This window comes from Egretta garzetta, unplaced genomic scaffold, assembly GCF_000687185.1.
Source record: "Egretta garzetta isolate BGI_Z169 unplaced genomic scaffold, ASM68718v1 scaffold963, whole genome shotgun sequence".
NCBI classification, from domain to species: Eukaryota; Metazoa; Chordata; class Aves; order Pelecaniformes; family Ardeidae; genus Egretta; species Egretta garzetta.
The window spans coordinates 168,300-189,562 of record NW_009259230.1 but is presented as its reverse complement, the minus strand read 5'-3'; the positions used below and the strand labels follow the sequence as shown (position 1 = coordinate 189,562).

Here is a 21,263-nt window from a genome sequence, read left to right as displayed (position 1 = left end):
TAAATTAAATCTGCTTTTGACTTGGTTGTACATCTCACATATTAGTTTTTTCTCAAGGATGTTCAAAAGGGTTGTGAACTTCACATAGAAGTACATTAAGGCATTTATGGCCCTCACAGTCATAGAAAAAAATCCAAATCCTTCAATCTCCTCCAGATCAAATAGGATTAATTGCTTTAAAATTAGCAATTCACCCTAGAAATTTCTAATTATAGCTTTTTATAGCTTTTATAGGTATCTTTATTCCTGTTTCAGAGGTCTGTGACTTCTTTTCAAGCTATTCTCTTTGACTAATAATACCACACACATGTGAAGAGCACATACATGATTCTCAGTCCACTGGCATCCTAAATGCTTTGTGAATTCATGTACAGATGTTACAAGTTGATTGCATGATCCACCACCAAAATGTACTCCTTGGGATGAAATATGGCAGCCCTTTAAATAAAACAACTTATTCATTGCTACTACTTCGAAACATAAGTGAAGAATACAGCATCTGGCTGAAAACTCAAGGGTGACAAATGAAGAAAACATTTAATAGCCCATCCTGAAATGTAGCTAGCAGGACTGGAAATTTCCAAGGACAAACATGAAAGAAGAATTCCTTGTACTGCACTCAACTCCATTGTGGGTACCAGAAAAGAGCTTTTAAGCTTTGTAGGACTACTGTCTGCTCTCACTAAAGATGCCCAATTAAATCAAAAGAATAAGAGGACGCATATTATTTTCTTTCCTGCGAAGCAGTTTGTGTTTTGAACTCACTAGTAAGCTGAATCAGCAGTTGCTTTTATAATGTTACAGAGTGCTAAAATGGAACCAGCCAGCAAAAACTAGGTAAAAAGTGTAAGTTGCCCCTGGTAATAATATGAACACTACTCCTCTTGGCAAAAAGCTGGGTAGGGTGAAGTTAAAAATTTACATAACACATTCACATCATATAAAATACATAATACCACATAATGTGCCTATAAATGTGTGTACATTAACATGTTCAGTCAACTGTTTTTTAGAAAAGCGTTTTTGGTATGTAGAACCAAAGGCTTTCTGCACCAAAGGCTATAAAAGACAGGGAAGGATGCCATAATAACATAAGAAATTCAGCTGGTTTTGACATTGAAGCACAGTTGTAATGCTTGTAGAGCCTATATATATTGACTACTTAATAAGATGTAAGCCTACTATTTAGCATTGAGAAAAGCAGCTCTACCACAAAAATGTACCAAATATATACTGATTCTTCCCTGGATGACACCACAATACCCTTCACTCATAAGCCACTTCTAACAAATTTTGGTGGTAACAATACCATCTACTTTATCATATCCAGGAAATCAATGGCTGTGCACTTGTAAGATTTTAATTTAGGGGCAGGCCATATGTTGGTTCAAGTAACAATCTGCAAGCATACAGTGAAATTGCTATTTATACGTGATTAAATCTGAGCTGCTTGGAACCCACATGTCAGAAAAAAAAAAAATCCCAAAAAGCAAAACCAAAAAAGGGAGTAGTGTCTGCTAAATACAGAATGTTGCATCCTCAATACATCCTGGTTTCCCTTTCAATTATAGGGTCTGCTTTTATTATCTGTGCATAAGCAGCATCTCAGTGATGCTGAGAAAAGCTAAGAGAATTTCTGGTGTAAGGGTAAGGATGGAGGCCAAAGATGGTCTGGTCACTGAAAGGAAGAAAAGAGAAAAAGAGTACTTTGGAGATACTGTACTACTGGGATGACAGGCAAAAGTAATGCAAGACTCTGATCCTCATAAACATTTGCCTGGGCACTTGTCTGATGCAGAAGTGGAAGGAAAAGGTTTTGTTCTTTTTATCGTTGATAAACATTTGCTGTTGTGGGGAGAAATTACAATTCTTCCATTTAAAAGGCTGGGGTGGTGGGGAGAGAGAGATTATCAAGAAAGAGTCTATCATCAGCTCCCACCATTAAAAGAGTAAAAGTACAAGACTACTGCTATGAAAAGCAAAGTCATAACATTTTACCCACTGTTTCATACAGGCGTACATGTGCCAAAAGACCATCATTAATACCTCATCTGTGCCCTGCACGCTGAGCAGCACTAATTAGATCTGGATCAGGTGTGAGCAATCACACGTCTGTTGACCTAAGTCAGAGCACAAGATACGAAGCTTATGCTGACTTTGAGCCACCTGCAGGAGTACAGACCACATCTGATCGAGCATAAAGTTAAATGGGTGCAACATGGATATCTGACCCAGCATGAGCCTGCTGCTAAAAGGCAATCTGTCAGAAAATGTGTTCAAAAGCACTGAATAAACATGAACTGGCAGAATGACTATGTCCCACATCAGCATTTGGCAACATAAACTCATATGCAAGAGAAGCCCTCAGTCCAGCTTTGCTGTACCATTGACCCAAAGCCTGAAAATTTCAGGATAGTGAACGGACAACCAGGAATTCCTTAATGTCTTGAATGCGTATCAGCTGAGATAAATGGGAACCTCTTTGGAGGACATCAATGGGTCTTGAATGAGGCTGTAGATTCTAAGACAAATATGTAGACATAATGTTTTAAATAATCAAGAGAAGCAATTTCTTTTCCTATATACTAAGGTATAAATCAGGAGATAGTTCAATAAAGGCAACAATAGCTGAGGAGGTGGAATCAGTCCTGAGTTGGCTCACAGGAAGAGCTACAGTTGATTAGCATGTCATTTATTCCAAGTAAACATATTACACATACATCAAAACTGCTCTTTATCAGTAACTAACAGTAATAGTTAACAAGTATAAACAGTACAAATATTTTATGGAAATATTTTAATCCAATCACTTCCTCATTCATTAGTTTGCCTGTTTGCCCTGTTTATTCTCTATAGTTGGTTAATAGCTAAGCTTCACTCATCCTTGTCATGCAAAAATATTTCACTGCAATTTTCTGAAGAACATTCAAAGAATACAGAAAAATACAACTACTTTAATTCAGGTACACTGAATTTCAGATGATACTCAGTTGTATCACTCTCATACTTCTTGGAGGCACAGTCTAATACAAAATTATTTCAGTTAAAACACATTTTCTTTTATCAGATATTGATTGAAAACCAACCAATTTCTTTGTCTGCTTCTCCATGTCAAGAGTAGTAACTTGTTAATTCTGCCAAGTAACTCAGGTTATAAAATGAAACTGCTTTAACAAACCTTTCAAACTGTAAACTATGCTTCCCATGTATAAATGATAATACAACAAAAACTTATAACAGGAAAAATAAGTTTTAATTGTTTGGTGTTCTGAAACATACAACATACCAAATACATAACGACAGATCAAATTCAATCATGTCTAAGATCAATAAATTCTGCAATAATTGAATCAATCGGTATGAAAGAAAGCTATTAAAACTATCTAAAAATCTATCCTGTTGTTACTGTTAAAATAACAGATTGAAATAAAATAATTGCAACAAAGGATCAAAAAGGTAATTTCCCTAGGGGATTTTCTGTGTCTTGACATATAGTAATTAGGAGCTTTGGAAATGGTCGGTTTTAATGTTTCCCTTGTAATTGGCTTCCAGTCTTGTTTGTGTGGATTCTGTATTCACCAAAATGGGGAGAAAAGGGCACAGCCAAAAAAGCATATTTTAAAACAATAAATACTAAAGAGGACAGGGACCAAAGCAGTAAGTAAGACTCTGTCAGTGTATTCTTCACATAGATTAGACATAAGTCACCAAGGCCTTTCCAAACCAAATTTGATCTTTTTCCACAACATGGTGATTCTTCTGGATGTTGCAGTCCCCAGCTATCACACACATCTTTGCTGTGTCTCACCATATCTGTGGGGTTGTTGGCACCCTATTTGGAGGGGCTTTGCAGTAGCTGCTGACTGAAGAAACCCAAAGGTTTACTTGGAAAACTTGTTTCCAAATGGGAAATATCCCAGTCCCTCTCACCTTGGGGCTGCCAAACCTTTCAGGCTTCCCCTACACCAATTTTAGTTGTATTATTAATGGCTGCTAGAGAGCTAGCACTTGTCCCTTTGCCCTTAAATGCAATGGCCACTTCGCTATTGTTTATACAGCCAGCAAAGAGGCCCTACTGCACACCAGCTATGTAGGCAGAGACACCAGCCACAGGGCAGTGGGTATCAGACCCCTTGAAATCCTGTTTACATATACTAAATTGGAGTTTCAAAGAGAAAAAAAAAAGGCAAAATAGAAAAGGAGATTGCCACTTGCCTCTATTAACATAGGATCGGCTAATATCTCTGTCTATTTGGGAATCTAGGCTTCTTCACACTCGTATCATCCTCTGAGCCCAAGTCTTTTTTGGGAAACCTTGAGGTTTGTAGGTGAACTACACAAAAATTCAATCAAAATTACATCAGGTATGATCAATTTTTGTATGGCACGCAGTCTGGAATTTTTCAGGGTACAGTAATTACTTAACAATGGCTCAAAAAGTTACCAAATTATTACTTCTATTGCGAGTCTTATGAAATATAGTAGTTTCTCAACTACACTACATCACACCGATACTACATGTAAGTGAAACAGCGATTCTTGGCCTTTATTTTCTTAAAACATTAAATTTAAAAAAAATCAAGGCTTTGTAGTTGGAGAGAAAATTCTGAAATTGAGATCCTAAAACCTCACTGGTTTTAACTTCATGGTTATGATCTTAGTTCATTTTTTTCTTAACATTTATAATTAGCAATGCCTTCTTAGTAAGAAATTTCCTCCAAAGCCTCTGGCAGTGTCCACTCTGAACAGCAAGTTAGACAGACCATTAATCTGACTAGTATTGGCAATTCCCACGTTCTTAACTGTTTGCAAAGACTTAATCTTTACAATCAAGAAAAATAATCTGGAGGAAATACACCAAACAGAATTATATGACCATATTGTATTATGAGAAAATATTATGTATGCACTTAAAAAGCGCTCCGTGCTTTGAATCTTGGAAAGGCAGTTTCTTCACTTATCAGAGTGCACTTATTAATTAGCTCGCACTAATTTCCAATGCTATTTGCCATTCATTGTATGAAGTAATCAAGCATGTACTTTCAGCAACTCTATGGTGAGACAAAAGAGTCTGACAAAGCACAATGAAAAACAATGTCTCCCTTCAAGTGGAACCAAGGTAAAAATTATCCAGAACTGACCAGTGAAAACAATACCTCACAGGTGATTAACTTAGCTGGTTTCAAGCAGACAGCAATGAGATCACCTACTTCTATGGAACACTTTAACCACTAAATTTAAACAGATGAAAACAGTGGTCTTGTAATGACTAAACTAAGAATATATTATGAAACAGTCAGGTTCAGGAAACTTCCAGGAGAAAATGCATGCTGTAAAACAAAGATTTTCAATTAGATCTGCAGACATTTATAATATATCATATTAATTTTGAATCAGTTTTAGTTATATCAGGAAGGCCTGACACTTATTAAAAAGCTATTTTGAAAGGTATTTTGTTTTCTTATTTTGCATAAAAAGTAAGAAGTTATCAGTTAACTACTGCACAGATCAGTAAATGTTTAACTGAACTAAAATATAAATGTTTTAGCTGCAATGGGTAACTCCTTATTTGTTATCAGTGACATTAGATGACTTCTGCTTTTCTCCTTGTTAGGGTAATATACACTATGTACTCTTCTATTGCAGAAAACATACAGCTTTACACCTCTGGTTTATGCTACCACTTCTCTATAGTATTAGTTACTCATATCAGCTTCTGGTAAGCTTCTGTCTACAGAACTTAGCCTGACCATTTAGTTTGTATTTCTGAAAAATTAATGCATTTGTGCAAGCCTCATATTATTCTCAAATAACTGGTATGAATCAAGAGAAACTCCACTAGTAATGTAATATATTACTCTATTGGTATATTAATCTAATAGTGAGTGATACCAGGTGGAAAAAAAACAGGTTGCATGTTTTACATTTCAGTATTGGCAAGCTCCTTAAAATAGCACTGCAATACAGAGAGAGAGAAAATTATTATAACCAAAATAGAAATACAGAGATACTTGAAAGAACAAAAGATAATTGTATTTGAATTAGAGATAATACCTTCCAGTTCCAGTGCTATTGGGAAGTTAGTGTTTGAATCTAACCTAAATGAACACAGAGCATACATCTGTATATGTGGTGTAAGAGCACAGACTGTTATTTCAACTGACTTGCAAGTGGCATAACTTGAGGGGTAAACCAAAAAATAATAGTTAAAACTTCCTCATACATTATGAATAGTAGGACTCAAATGAAATCTATAGGGAGACACTTTGCCCATTAAACAGTGTTGCACTCAACTGCAAAATAAGCAAATCGATTCCGGCAGTATTGTTGGAATACTTCTTTGCTGTTACCAACTAATTGCAATGCAGAACAGCCAATTATGGAGGGGCAATAAGAAAACACTTTAGAAAAATAATTCCCTGGATTCTGTAACACTTCATGTCCCACAGCAACTTCTAGCACTGTTCAACCTTCACTGCACATTTGTACTTTTCTCCCCATTAGAAATACATACTTAGCATTTTTTCCAGTAATTCCTGAAGTTTTTTACCTTAATTTTAATTAAAAGGTGCCCTGATAGATAATTTCTGTTATCCCTGTATCCATAATGTTTCAGAAAACACCATGTAGGAGCTTTGCTATCTGTAACCATGGGCACATGCAGATCCATTACTGAAAAACTTTTATCATTCCATGGGCCAAAGCAAGGCAGCATAGCAATGTACCCCCTGTTCACGCAGTGATTTCTCATTTCTTGCTGTGTTCATTGGACTACTACCTAACACAGAGGCAGCCTTCCCTGTGCACACCTTATACTTGCTTCTCCTGTGAGCCTGGTTGTGTGGGCAATGAGTAACGTTGGGAAGAAGCAGCAGACACTTTCCTTCCTTCAGGCTCCAGGCAAAGGAAGATCTTTTGTTCCCTTTACCCAGTTAGACACGGGGATGCTAGATCCAGCAGAGCAACAAGAGTAAGGGGACAGACTCTCAGCAGGTTTAGGCTGCCTTAACTCCAATCACCTATGAAAACTTGCCCCTAGTAAAACTCCCTACCAGCTGCACAGGAGTCCTGAGCAGAAGACAGAAGAGCAAGGAGATTGCTTTCCACCTCCAGCATGGGCCAGGTCTCAGTCTTTGCACCCTAACAGATCAGTGCCAGACTGCATTGCATGTCGTGATCCATGCAGAAGACATCTGTTCAGCAAAAAAGCATGCAATAAAGGCTTTGTTTAATGTTAAACTGTAATGCCATGTGAGGCTCTCCTAAATCTTTACAGATAACCCCAAGGTATTTGACCACTGCTTCTCAGAAAAGCATCTTTCCTTTTTTAAAAGACTGAAATGCACAAACAGAAGAAAAGAATAAATAACAACCTGTTGAATAGTGATACTAAGTAGAAACAGGTGGCAAATGTTAACATGGAAAGAACTGCAGAAACTGGTTCTTGCAGTGTGCAAGCAGGAATCTAAGTAACTCGCAATCACATTCGGTATGTTTTTGTTTCCCAGATAAAGTCCATTGCTCAAGGATACTAAAGGGTAATTCTTAGAAGTGCATTGTCCCTGAGTTTCTGAGCAGTCAAACAAACAATTTTCTCTTTTTCCTTGCATTAAAAACAAGATACTGCTTAATGTTGTTTCTCCTAAAAGACAATATGAGAACATTATCCTAGCTGTCAGTTTAACCAGGCAGAAATAACAAGCATACAGCCCACATAAGGTATGTATTCTAAGAGGCTTTATACTCAGTTAATTAGTTTAACTATTGCTTTCATGGTTCATTTAAAAGTTTCATGCTTCATTGAATATCAATGTATTTTATCACCTCAAAAAACTTTTCAGTAAAAATACAATTGTCTTTTCAAGTGGTAATCTTGTTAACTGATATATACATTTCAAGCATGTCTATCAGACACCATCGAAGTCTGAATTGCTACAGTAGCAGTATCTCAAAGTATTATGCATGTCTCATTCCACACACAATGGACTTCTTTTTTCCCCAAAACAAAAGTACTTTGTCAAGAAAAAGAAGATGGTTTTGACACATCTTATTTTCATCATTAAAAAGTTCCCGCACTGATCTCTGGTTGTTCCAACTTCATAACAATCAGCTCAAATATACCTTGGCTTCAGTAGTTGTGACTGTTTTGTCAGAAGTCCTTAAGTTCAGAAAGTCAGAAAGTCATGTCCTTAAGGAAACATAAAGATCAATGAAACTAATAGTGGCAAAGATATAGAGACCAAAAGCCAAGCGCAAATCATAAAAAGAAACTTCTGTGGTTAAGAGAACATTTTTTTCTACTATAAAGGTTTACTTGCTTATGCAGAGTATGCATTTTCTCAATTCCGGATAGAAGATTACCTCAGAGCAGCTTAGAAGAACATTTTCCAGACAGAGAAATTACTCCTTAGAAGTCCACCTGCACACTTACCACAACTTCTCGGGAATTTTATGCTACTACTACCTTCATATGCAATCTTGTTCTATGAAATATATAGTCAGTAAAGTGCACTGCAATAATAAAATGACAGCAGTTATTATTTAAACTGACTTTTAGAGGAGGCCACTATAAGCATCCTTCATGATATAGCCTGTTTAGATTCCTTCAAAGCTGAAATGTTATTACCTCATGGTCCAAACAAAACCTTCCACTTGTCTTTCCACTCTTATCTCTTCAAGTCAATGAGAGGCAAGCCCTGGGAAAATTATACAAACAGCCACAAGTACTTAAAATCTGTATTGTCACTACATGCTTCCACTCCTCCCAAAGCTTTAGACTTTTTTCTTTCAATTTTGTTCTTTCATTATCTCAAGGCGTGCTAATTAATCAGAATTTCCCAGATCTTTTGTTGTTCTGACCAAAAAGAAAAGACCAAAAAGAAGCTCATTCTGTTTTGTTAAAATGAGTCCATCTACCTTTCACAAAGCCAGGGTAATAAGAGGGAGGATTAAGGCCACTTGAATGGCTTAGGCCCCATAAAGACAACTCCAGCTCCTGCCCTTAGCCGTCATCCTTGCCAAAATTGATTTATGGGGAATGACATCTTAACCACAGCTATTACTTTGTGAAGAGGAGGCTGCTGTGTTGGCAGAGTTTGGCATCCAAAGTTGGCTCCTGAGTAAGGTCTGATGCGAAGACACAGGAAACCACACTGGCATACCAACGCAATGGTGTGTATGCGTGTCTGCAAGGGCCGACTGAAGGGCGGAAAGAAGTGTTCATGGACAAAGGCATAAAAAAGGCAAGTGTATGCGTGCTCTGCTGAGCTGAAGCACCTTTGTAAAAGGGTGGAAACCCACACAAATGTTCTGATGGAGACTGAAATCTTTTGCAGAAGCTGTTCATTCCAACTGTGTAGCTCTCCTCCAAAAAAATCAAGTGATACCCATCTTTATATTAGTTTGACAGAGAGAAAGTGCTATATAGGTAAGAGTAAAATGTTGAAAACTAACTAAGTGATTTTTGAGGACTTCATCCTATTGACTTTCAGTGAAGTTAAATTCCCAAGTATGCAAGTCATTTTTACAAACAGAACCTGGCCTTCTGAGCTGCTTAGGTAATTTTTTCAAACTTCTGTTATATGCAGGTATTCATACATTCTTCTTCATACAACTTTTTGTGTGTTTCTTGTGTTTCTTTAGTATTCTGGTGTGATTTTCATTAAATTGAAGGGATTTGATTCCCCACAATTCAGGGATTGCAATTCCCTCAAGTTTATGTGAATATACCTCTTACAGTCAGCTGTGGCTGTATTTCACTACTGCTGAAATCCACACTCTATTCTGCAGTTTGTAAAACTTTATGTTAAAAAAGAAGTTTGCTTTTGAAGTACTCCTGATGTGCACTGCACGCTAAAAATGCAAAACAAAGCCCATTCCACTTCCAAAAGACTCCACCAGGCCAACAGAGAAGAGTTAAAGTGCTTATAATTGAAGAAAAGGCAATAATGGTTATAGGTTTTTTCCTTTTATACAACTAGCTCCTCTCCTTCATGCAACATTCAAGATTCTAGTCTGCACAGGCAGGCTGAATGAAGAAAGAGGGTGGATTTGCAGTCTGGGTTTGGAAGAGTTTTCAATGCCTAGATGTGGTAGGTTGACCTTGGCTGGCAGGGAGCTGCCCCCCCAGCCAGTTTCTCACCACCATCACCACCACCCCGCGCCACCCCCTCAATAGCACAGGGAAGAGAAGATGGAAAAGCTCCTGGGTCAAGATAAGGACAGTTTGATATGAAAAGCAAAAGCCACATGCAGAGGCAAAGCAAAATAAGGAATGTATTCACTGCTTCCCATCAGCAGGCAGGTGTCCAGCTGCTTCCTGGGCAGCAGGGCCTCAGTACATGTAGCAGTTGCTCAGAAAGACAAATGCCATCACCACAAATGTCCCTGCATCCTCCTCCTTTCTCTCAGCTTCTATTGCTGAGCATGACATCATACAGTATGGAATATCCCTTTGGTCAGTTTGGGTCAGCTGTCCAGGCTGTCCCCTCCCAACCTCTTGCTCAAACCCAGTCTACAGGCATGTTTTTTGTAGGGTAGTGAGTGGGATGCTAGAGAGAAAGCCTTGACACTGTACAAGCACTGCTCAGCAAGAGCCAAGACACTGTTGTGTTATCACTGGTGCGTGGTCAACACTGTCTAGTCACAAACGCAAAACACATCACCATGTGGGCTGCTATGAAGAAAGTTAACTCCAGCCAGCCAGACCGAGTATACCAGATATGGAAGAAACCCAAAGAAATGTCAGGAGACTGCTCTGGGAGAGGCAAATGTGTGGGGAACCAGCTCAGCGGGGTAGGGAGGGGAAGCACTTCCCAGAAAATGTCTGCACTTCAAGTCATCACTCCAGACTTTGAATTTACTTCTAAAAACATTATCAGAGTCCATTTTGAAAAGAAGAATGCTTTCCCATTGTGACTTTATTTTAAAATATGTGAGCAAAAGGAAAATTAAACATTGGATAGGTATTAAACATTCAGTTTTCTGTTAAAATAATGTAGGTTTAGGATTTCACAGGGCTTGCATTTTCAGGAAAGAAAGTCACTAGTTTCATAATCAGGAATGTCTTACTGGTTTCAGACAACAGCAAGACCTTTGAATATGAATACTTTCACTCTATTCACTCTGAATAATTCTTTGAAAGCCAATTTCTGCTTTTAAATCATCATTACACAAAGGCTGTTGCTTTTTTAATCAGTAGGCATTTTTTCAAAAGCATGTTTCTGCCTGAGAAACCCAAGCAAAGAGGAATCTTGAAGGCTCAGCCAAAATTGCAAACTGAGCTAAGTGTTGCAGGCACCACAGAGGTGATCCCATTTCCTCATGCACACCCCCTCCAGAAATTTTATTGACTAAACCACCACAATTCCTTCCCCTGCTCTTCTCAGGCAGATATGACTTGGATGTATAGGAGGAGTTACTTACCCAAGATGTCCTGAAACAGCCAGGCAGAGGGGCAGTAGCTACCCTCTGCAGAATCAGGGCAGTGGGCCAAATGCAGCAGCGGGATGAAAAGCTGTTATGTGAATTGCTCCTCCCCCAGGACTAAGAGGAGGACCCCAGCCTGCAGGAGGACTTCAGCTCTGCACCACAGATAGAGGCACAGGCTATAAGGTAACAGCCTGTCTCATATGGTTTACAAAGAGGGGTAAAAGCTAGGACGTGAGGCGAGCAGCCCAGAATAATAACTATCTCATAGGAATATGGATGTTCACAGAGAAATATAAGCCAGCAAGTGGATTTCACATAAAACTTCCAAAAATTGCTCAAAGAACCTCTCTTTAGGTCCAGTTTTACTTCCATATAAATGCAGTAAGGCACTAGGTGCATACACCAACTAGGTATCCTTCATTTCAGTAGCTCTTCCCGACTGTCCTCAGGATCAGAAAAGAACAACTGAGACTTCTCTGTTCCTTTTGCCTAATTCACAAGACAACTCCTACATAGTTTCCTAGGTGAAAAGGCCAAAAGCATATATCCTCAGACAATTTCAATGGGTCTAACAACCGCTGGAGACACTCCAGATTTGTCAGCTAAGATAAGGTTGTAGGCCCTTTTACAATTATTCTTGTTAAAAGTCAGGTGCTGAAATCTGGAAATCAGCAGCATTTTCTGCATGGCCAAATAAATATAACTTAAGCCCTACTACATACATTGGACTGTGAATTCTTGCTCTTAAGTCTAATCAGTTACCTACTCAATGGTCCCTTTGATTTCCAGTCCAAAATAAGTACTAGTCAGTTTCAGCTCTAATTTTTGCCTTCTGTTAATGAGGGTAAAGTTTCCATCAAATTATCGTTGAAAACAAGTTCTCAGGTCATTGTTTCAATCTCATTCCACAAGAAATGCAACACAGTCATGGCCTTATCTAACAAATATCTGCTACACTAACAATGTCTTTGCTTCTCTTTAGGTGTTATATACCTGGGTACTACTAAGAATGCATGTGAAACTAAACCATATTACATTTTATCACAGATAAGCATGTTTCACCACCTAATGTATACACATGCAGAGGCAAAAGCACAGCTACCAAAGTGTCATTAACTTTGCCAGTTCTTAAATTAACAATTCATAAACAGGCACCTATAAAGTCTGAAGTCTTCATGACTCCGTTTTGATCTTCTCCATGTTTTCTACTCTTCTAATCCTGTCACAGTCATCACAAAATTTTTAAGTAGATTGTCACCATGTTTTTCAAAAGGCTGCAGCTGAGGGGCAGGAAAAAAACATAAGTATTTCTAAAGTTATCAATGGGCTGACGTAGGGTGCTTCACTGAACCCACTACGCCATCTTTGTGACATTAGTTTGAAAAGGTACAACATGATTGGCCAAATGGATGAACAACCCGACAGCTTGACCACATGCAGTGAACATGTGATCCTCTCGAACATGTGATTCCACCAGACCATCTGGAACAGTGTATCTCTCATCAGTAAAGGTCTGTAAGTTCTTAAATATTTATGGGACTGGATCATAGCTGTGATCAGAGTAAACCCACTCATTTTATTAACCTAAACAACTAAATCACATGAATTTCAATAGTCACACCCAAGTTTTCTATTTTAAAGAAACAATTAAAGATGCTTTAACAGAGCATGTTTGTTAGGATTGTAACTCAGCTTCTGGTTTCTTGTTGGCAAGTCTTACAAAATTATTTCTTTCTCCATTATTTTTTTAAAAGAAAGAAATCTTAGCCTAGCTATAACCTGGTAGGTAGTCACAAAGGAAAAAAGGAGATTATCATCATTACGTTTAACAACCCCCTTGCAAAAGATTCCGGTATCTAATTTAAAAGACTCCTTTTAGTGATCTGTGCATGAAGAACTATTCAAATCATTCAGTTTGACCATTAATGGACTTATAGATTAGTATACGGTGAAGGAATTTGTGACAAGAGCAATCATGTGGAAAGAATCTGCTCATGACTATTTGTTCTAGTTTTGCAGAACTTTTTTTTTTTTAATCCATTCAACATGGATTGGGTCTTTCTGGTTTAACATACTACAAAGTTTCTTAAGTCTCTCCAGAGACTGAGGAATTCAGAATCTTTCTTGAACCAGAATCCCCAAAACTGAATATAAGAAGAGATGCAGAATGAAAGATTAACAGTGATTTTTTTTGTTTGCACGGAATCCACGTCCTGATGTTTGATCTATGAATGTACAAAATTTGGCTAATAGCTGTAACACCTAAGAGAGCATTTTTATTAGTCAAGAATGGGAATATATTTTTCTTGCAGTCTCAAACCCTCCCAATTCTATTTAGAAATCAATGCCTCTCAATACAAGTCAATTTTTATAAACATGAATGGGGAGAAAAAAAGTTAAAGATCACAACCAACATATTGTTCACTGCAGTAAAACATTAGGTCAGAAGTGTATCTTTTTCCTAAAAGTACATACGCAGTTTCACACACACTTTTTCTTGATGATTCTGCTAAGTTACTCATTACACACAGAAGGAGTGATAGAAAGCATTTTATGCCTCAAATGGTATTAATGACTTGACATTTATCAACACTTTTCAACCACAGAGCTGTTTGTAAATGTACTCATCTATATTTTCATCTCACTGTCAAGCTAAGATGGACTGGCAGAGGTACTGAGAGGACCCTGCTTGCCCTCCACCCTCAACACCAGGCATGCTGTCCCATACATTTTGAATTGCCACTTGGTATATTCTATCTTACTCATGCTCTTCCCCTTTCTGCCATCAGGAGGCAAAACAGAAAGGGAACACATGAGGGGTCTTGGCATGGTGAGCCACTTGTGGGAACAGAAGGGGTCTAGACTCAGCAGGGACATGCCAGCCCTGGAGCATACTGCACATCTGCAGGTGCCCACTGTGGACAAGCCACTGGATGACAAAACAGGCTCCTCAAGCTAAATGAAAAAGAGCTTGGTTCTAGCTCTTGCAGGCAAATGTCAGCACTTCTTCAGAATGTTGTCTAGACTGAGAAAACATATATGTCAAAACACTGGAAAAACCTGAAACCTTCTAAAAAACTACTACAGCTGCAAACCTTGTTTTGATGAGTTTATTCCCACTTGCTTTACCTAAAAACTCAAAAGCTGATATTCACAAAGCTTTCTTTCCATGGTAGCTCATAATCAACTGATCATTACATATTTAAAAACCAGAAAGACTGTGCAGTAACTTTACACAGCTTTGCATGGTGCCAACAATAGCAAAACAGTCCATTTTGTTCGTAGATACAGTAGTACAAACTAATTATATAATTAGTTAATGTCTGCACAGTGCTTTAATGTATACAGTTGGGCTTTTTTCAAGAGTAGCTCGTGTTTATCAGCTGGCAACGCAAGAAAACCAAGATCAGGGTGTTGCTTAAATGTTGCTTAGGGGAGCCCAGAATGCAGACACAGTCTCCATAGGAGTATGGTGAATGCTTCCTCCTTTATTCAGAGTTACAGACATATTTATACTGAGGAATGGGGTCCACGTGACATAAACAACACTTTCATTGGTTCAACAACATTGTCCACACGCCTCTAGATACATGCTGATTGGTCTAACACACAAACACATGCACTATCATATGCAAGCCTTGCAATTAGAGTACAACCTGGTTAGTCTGCAAGCTTTGCGATTAAAGCACATCTTGGTTAGTCTTATCAAGTTCCTGTGTTCTAATTTACTATACGTGCGAATTCCTCCTTTCAGGGCCCCAAGGACACATTGTCCTTATCAAAGCCGGGATTGTCCGTGAGATCCCATAGTATTTTATGGCCTTGTTGTTCAAGAAACTCCTCTACATCAGGGTGTCTCAGCTGCACTCTGCAGTGCAAGAACCCAACTAAACATTACCACTGGAGACATGTGCTCTCTATAACAGCAGTGAACTTCTCAGTCCATCTCCTTACCTGCAGCCACTCTCAGAAGCACTTCAGCATGAACTTGTCTCATACCTGCACTGCATTCAGTCCCCACTTCCATTAATATAAAATGAGATCTTCAAGAAGTGCCAGTAAGTCTGTTAATTCATTTCTGGCTACACTCAGACCTCAGTATCAGTCAAAGCGAGACCATCGCTGAAGGTTCTAAAAAAGCCCGTCAATGAAATGTGCAAGTGGCTACAGCAAATTCAAACTCATCAGCATGTAGTCACGTGTTTTGAGACTTCATTTTCCCAACAGGCTTTTGTGAAAACACGAGAAACAAGAAAAATTTGAATACCTTCTAGGTGTTTTTACACCCCGCATACTGTAAGAGTAAGAATTGTACAACGTGCAGTAACACTGATTTTTTTCTGCAGGGTATGTTGTGCCTTATGCCGTTTAAAAGGAATAAACCAAGTGCAGGTTTTTTTCTTGTAACACAGAGATTCCAGCCTGTTTCATTGTCTCTCCCTTACTTTTGGCTTCCATATAGAAATTGTTGTCCTTTTTTTTTCTGAAGGCTATGAAGGATCAGAGTGCAGTAAGCTGGGTCTGGAAATTTTGTTTTCAGCAGCTTGTCTTCCCCTTTCATGTATGTGGCAATAAGACAATCACGATCTGTATTTCAGAGGAGCAAAAATAAGATGCAACAAGCAGTACCAGACTAACACAGCTCTGCTCTTCTAAGTGCCCAACAACAGGACAACAAATAGTCCCAACAAGACTGACCCTACAGTGTTTGGTCTAGACAAAGGCAGACAATAGTGAAGTAAAAGTAAAGAAAATAGAGTACAGAAAAGAAAGTAAAGCAAAAACTGCATCTTCCTGGTGAAACCTGTGAACTTTGAAGCACAATGCTTCCCAGGTCTCTCGGTCAGGAAGTACAGCTTTGCAAAACTTCTCAAGTAACCTTAATGTCATTCACACAGATTTGGTCCTTGGTGTTCCCCTTGGCTTGTAGCAGGGCAATTAGCAGCATATTCCCTTTGTCCAGCTGGCAGAATTATACTGTGGTTAAGTAAACATGGAGCACATACACTTTGTTCTCCCTCTTCCTCCCACAGGTATCCCTTCACACGTTTTCAGCTCTGACACCCAAACAAATTTCAATCAGTATCGGTCTTACCAGAAGTGAAAGGCAAAGTAATAAAAGGAATCTGCACGAAAAAAAAATACATTACCTTCTTGTACAAGAAGGCAGCTTCAATTCTTCACATGGCAGATGTTTCACACTGTAGCTATACCTGCTCTGCATCTATGCCTTTCTGCAGCTGTATGTAAAGTATGTATTTTTAACACTAGAACATTGCTGCTTATCATGAGTGCTGTCACACTAGCTCTTCATCACTCTATAAAGAGGCTGAGGGGGGATTTGAACATGCTTTGAAAAGTCCAAAAATGAAAGTTAGCAATGATGGGGAAATAACCAGAGCACCTTGAGGATGGGAGAAGTAAGAACACAATCACTGAGAGATGAAAGGCAAGAGTTACACTTACCACTGCCCTTCACCTCATTTGATTTCACTGCATCTGTTAAAGGAGCACCTCCCCAAAGGAGCTTCTGACATGTACCACCAGTTTAGGGAAACAAGAAGTACTAACCTGTGCCTTTACCAAGTTATAACGCCTGCCATGTGCACTCATTTAGGGGTGCTACTACTCATCCTTGCCAGAAATTCACCCTCCACATACAACTACAGGTCTAATGCAAAGAATAATGTTGTGAAATTTTGAATAGGACTCAGCAGCATCTTGAAAATGTTTATTAATATTCATAGACCAGGCACATTTCAGACAAAAAGAGAAATACTGAAGGCATATGACAGGTAGTTGAGAGGTAAGGTCACAGGCACTGTGCAGACAGTAAGACAATTCCGTACTTCGCAGTTGTACATTTTTTGTACAGTAACAGCAGCAGATTTTGGCAGATACAGTATTAGCAATGACTAATACTGTAGACTACCCAGAGGATGAATTGCTAGTAAGGAAGTGGCAAAACTGGAGATCAGGGAAAGAAATGGTAGTTTCCACATAAGCTAATAGGCATACAATACAGATATGTCACTTCATGTGGTGTTTTGGGTTTTTTTTAATCTAAGGGGGAAAATCTGGCATAATGTCCTACTGTAATACAAAAAAGCAGTGATACATTTTTTCATTTCAGTGATTAGAGTTTTACCACAAACACACAGCAGTAATCAGTGACCGCTATTTTTCTGGTTCACAAGTTCGACAGCCACACTATTTGATTCACTTGTACAGTACATAGGAATAAAGTAGGCTTACATCTTGTAGTTTGCATTTGTGTTGCATTAGTCATGAGCATACTAATTTAGGATGTGTGCATATATAACTATGTAAACAGATAATAAGCAGGAATACTTTCAACAGAAAAATGGATGAAAATAGTTGCTAAGAATCAAACCCTAAAGCTTATCATACTGCATTAGGAGCAGCAATTCACTTATTTTGATGACATCATCTGAACTTCGGATAGCATGCTTTGCAGCCAAGTATTAGGTATGAATGACTGAAAATACAGATGCTCAGCTTTTTCTTTCAATAATTCAAAACAGCATTTAAAAGCTGTTTGCAGTTGGAAAATCGCATGTTTTTCCAGTCTTCTACACCTTATTATTTCTTCACAGTTGGAAAATCAGATGTTTTACCAGTCTTCTACACCTTATTATTTATTTAGCAGTTTGTTTTTCCTGTTCGAAAATAATCCAGGGTTTTTGAAAAGTTTAGAGAGAAGACACTTAGACAAAAAAAATCCTATATACTCTTTTTCTCTTCAAAGCTATTACTATTCCTTAGTAAATGACTTATCTTTGGCAGTTCTTAATCCAAACTCAATTAACTTTCTTTCAACACTATTTTTACCATATTAATTTCAACAAAATCTCTCATTTGAAGAGTACCATATTAGGGAATTTATTTGGAATTAAATAAACAAAACTAAGTTGGTTTTTTTTTTATGTCTAAACCTCTAGAATCTAACATAAAGTTTTTTCCTACACTTTCAACACTTCTGCAGAAATATCCAGTAGACATAGTTTTCCATTAGACTCTATAAAAGCCTAGCATTTTCTAATGAAAATTCTATGACTTGTCCACAAGAGCTAAAAAATAAACTGCTCCAGCAACCTTTCATTCTGAGTTTCAACTTCACCCTTTGACAGGAAGAAGTTGTTACCATCTAAAAGAAATGTCTTCCCAGCTGCACAGACCCGACCACCTCTCTCAATAGAAGAGGTTAAAATTTAAGAAATATCCAGAATGAAGAAGAAACTCGAGTTGGAGTCAGGGAATGTTCATGCAGTATTTTCCGTTAACTAGCATATACAAAATCGCGCTTTCATGGCCAATGGGGGACAGAGACTTATAGAAAGAGCTTCCCAGCCACTATTTTCAGAACTCTCTCAGAGAGCACTGGTGCTGATTTTCCCACTCACAAGGCCTCATGCAGTCACCAGCCCAAGAAGGTCCATGTTTTCTAGTCACTCCACTTTCCTAGTACCATAGTTATCAGCGATTGTGACTGTTGTCTACAGAATGCACAGAAAGGAATGTCCTCTTCCTTCTTCTGGAAGGAAGACTTGTGCATTGTTGTTTAGGCTTGAAGGCTGAGAATACTTCAGCTACTTGCCTTTCAAAACAAAAAAATAATCTTAATTTTTCCCCTTATAAATGCCAGTACATAACAACAAGAAAATCCACAAGTCTAAATATGACTTCAATCTACAGCATATTAAGACCCAAATCTATGAAAATAGATTTACAAACCCACACAAGAGATGAAGCCAATCCAAATGTGTACTTATATTCAACATAAGCGCACAAGCACTTGCCAAACTCGAATCAAAAGTGGTGTTCATAAGAGAGTTATACCTGTATTTGAATTACACTTTCAAATCTCAATCCCTGTTGCCCTACATATACTGACATTTTCATCTTCTGTGGTCCAGACTATGATCCTTTACTCCCATTAGCCCTCAGCTTTGCAGTGTAGTATTTATAGCAGACGAAATGAGAATGTGTCACTGCCATGTTTTCCATATCAGATAATATTACGTCTGTCTAAAGCAAAATTTAAAATCAAGATCTATTTAGACTTACTTTTCATATTAGACTCATCACTGGAGTTTGGGATTTGTTTTTTTCCCCACAAGTGAAAGGGAGAATTCATGCAAGCCCCAAGTTTCAGTTTCTCCACCTCACAAAATTACAATTTACTGTACTTGCTCTTTACATGAGCAAGTTTTCCTTTTGCATCAGGGCTGTTTGACATAACTAGTAGGGGCTGGGCTGCAGGAAGGTAAGAGAAGTGCTGAGGAGATACAAAAGAGAAGACAAGGTTATCTGAGGTACAGGATGAAGCTCCAAGACACACCCTGCACAAGCACGTTGGTTTCTAGAAATGCTTGCTGACAGAGTAGATGTAGAGGGAAAGGAGACAGAATTGTGATGCTGGGGACACCAGGACTTACCCACCACCCCAACTGGTGGGGACCAGTGGCCTTTGGCAAGCACTGGTCAGGGGCCTATGTGGAACAGGCATAGGTGAGAAGTTTTCCAGTAGCTAACCATAAACATGGTCTGTCTCATTTGGTTTTCAAGTATTTCCTGGGGCAGACTCAAAGCTGTTCCACCTCTTAAACTCCCAGTAAGTTGAATGTCCCAGTGAGATATCAACCCTACTTAATTTCTGCACAGGACTTGTCAAGAGGTCAACAAAATTTTCAAAGCCTTCAACAGCTTCCATATTTAGCAAGAAAATGGTTTTTCTTTTGTGATAAAGGAATTCACAACAGCCATGGGGAAAAATGTAGAAAATTAATGGTGTTGGTCTTGCACAAGATTCTAGGCAAAGGTAGCAATTTGACTGTCAAATACACAAAGCCGTTTTATGAAACAAATGCTTACCATCCCCATTCAAGTTAACAGTAATAAACAGACTGACCAAAAATTGACAGTTTCACTGAGTTTGTGTGATCACAAATTAATGACTGGATGTCAATATACAAATGTATGTAAAATTAATTTTCTCATTCCTTTTCCCTCTCCATGCATTTCTAAAATGCATTTGATGATCCAAAAATGTTTCATTATGACTTCTCTGCTCCTTCTCCCATCTTCACACCAAAACAAGCATGGTTAAACCATCACTTCCACTGCAAACAATCAAGATGCCAGGAACAATGTTCCCATCACATGAACCCCAGTAATTTCAGAGATAAACACTCATGGCTCAGGGCAGAAATTTCATAGAATCATAGAATGTTTTGGGTTGGAAGGGACCCCTGAGAGGTCATCTAGTCCAAACCCCCTGCAGTGAGCAGGGACACTGCTAACTAGATCAGGTTGCTCAGAGCCCCGTCCAACCTGGTCTTGAATGTTTCCAGGGATGGGGCCTCCACTACCTGTCTGGGCAACCTGTTCCAGTGTTTTACCACCCTCATTGTAAAGAATTTCTTCCTTATATCCAGTCTAAACCTACCCTGTTTTAGTTTAAAACCATTACCCCTTGTCTTGTCACAGCTGGCCCTACTAAAAAGACTTTCCCCATCTTTCCTATAGGCCCCCTTTACGTACTGAAAGGCCGCAATCAGGTCTCCCCGCAGCCTTCTCTTCTCCAGCCTGAACAAGCCCAACTCTCTCAGCCTGTCCTCATAGGAGAGGGGCTCCAGCCCTCGGATCATTTTAGTAGCCCTCCTCTGGACCCGCTCCAACACTTCCATGTCCTTCTTGTGCTGAGGGCTCCAGAGCTGGACGCAGTGCTCCAGGTGAGGTCTCACCAGAGCAGAGAAGAGGGGCAGAATCACCTCCCTCGACCGGCTGGGCACCCGTCTCCTGCTGTCACC

General features: G+C 38.8%; 1 protein-coding gene across 1 annotated transcript in view; it reads right to left on the bottom strand.

The window, feature by feature from the left end:
• Positions 1-21,263, bottom strand: part of LOC104123579 (zinc finger protein GLIS3-like) — a gene marked incomplete at its 3' end in the record, with an annotated part of 42,756 nt that overhangs the window by 7,632 nt on the left and 13,861 nt on the right. The window lies entirely within an intron of this gene.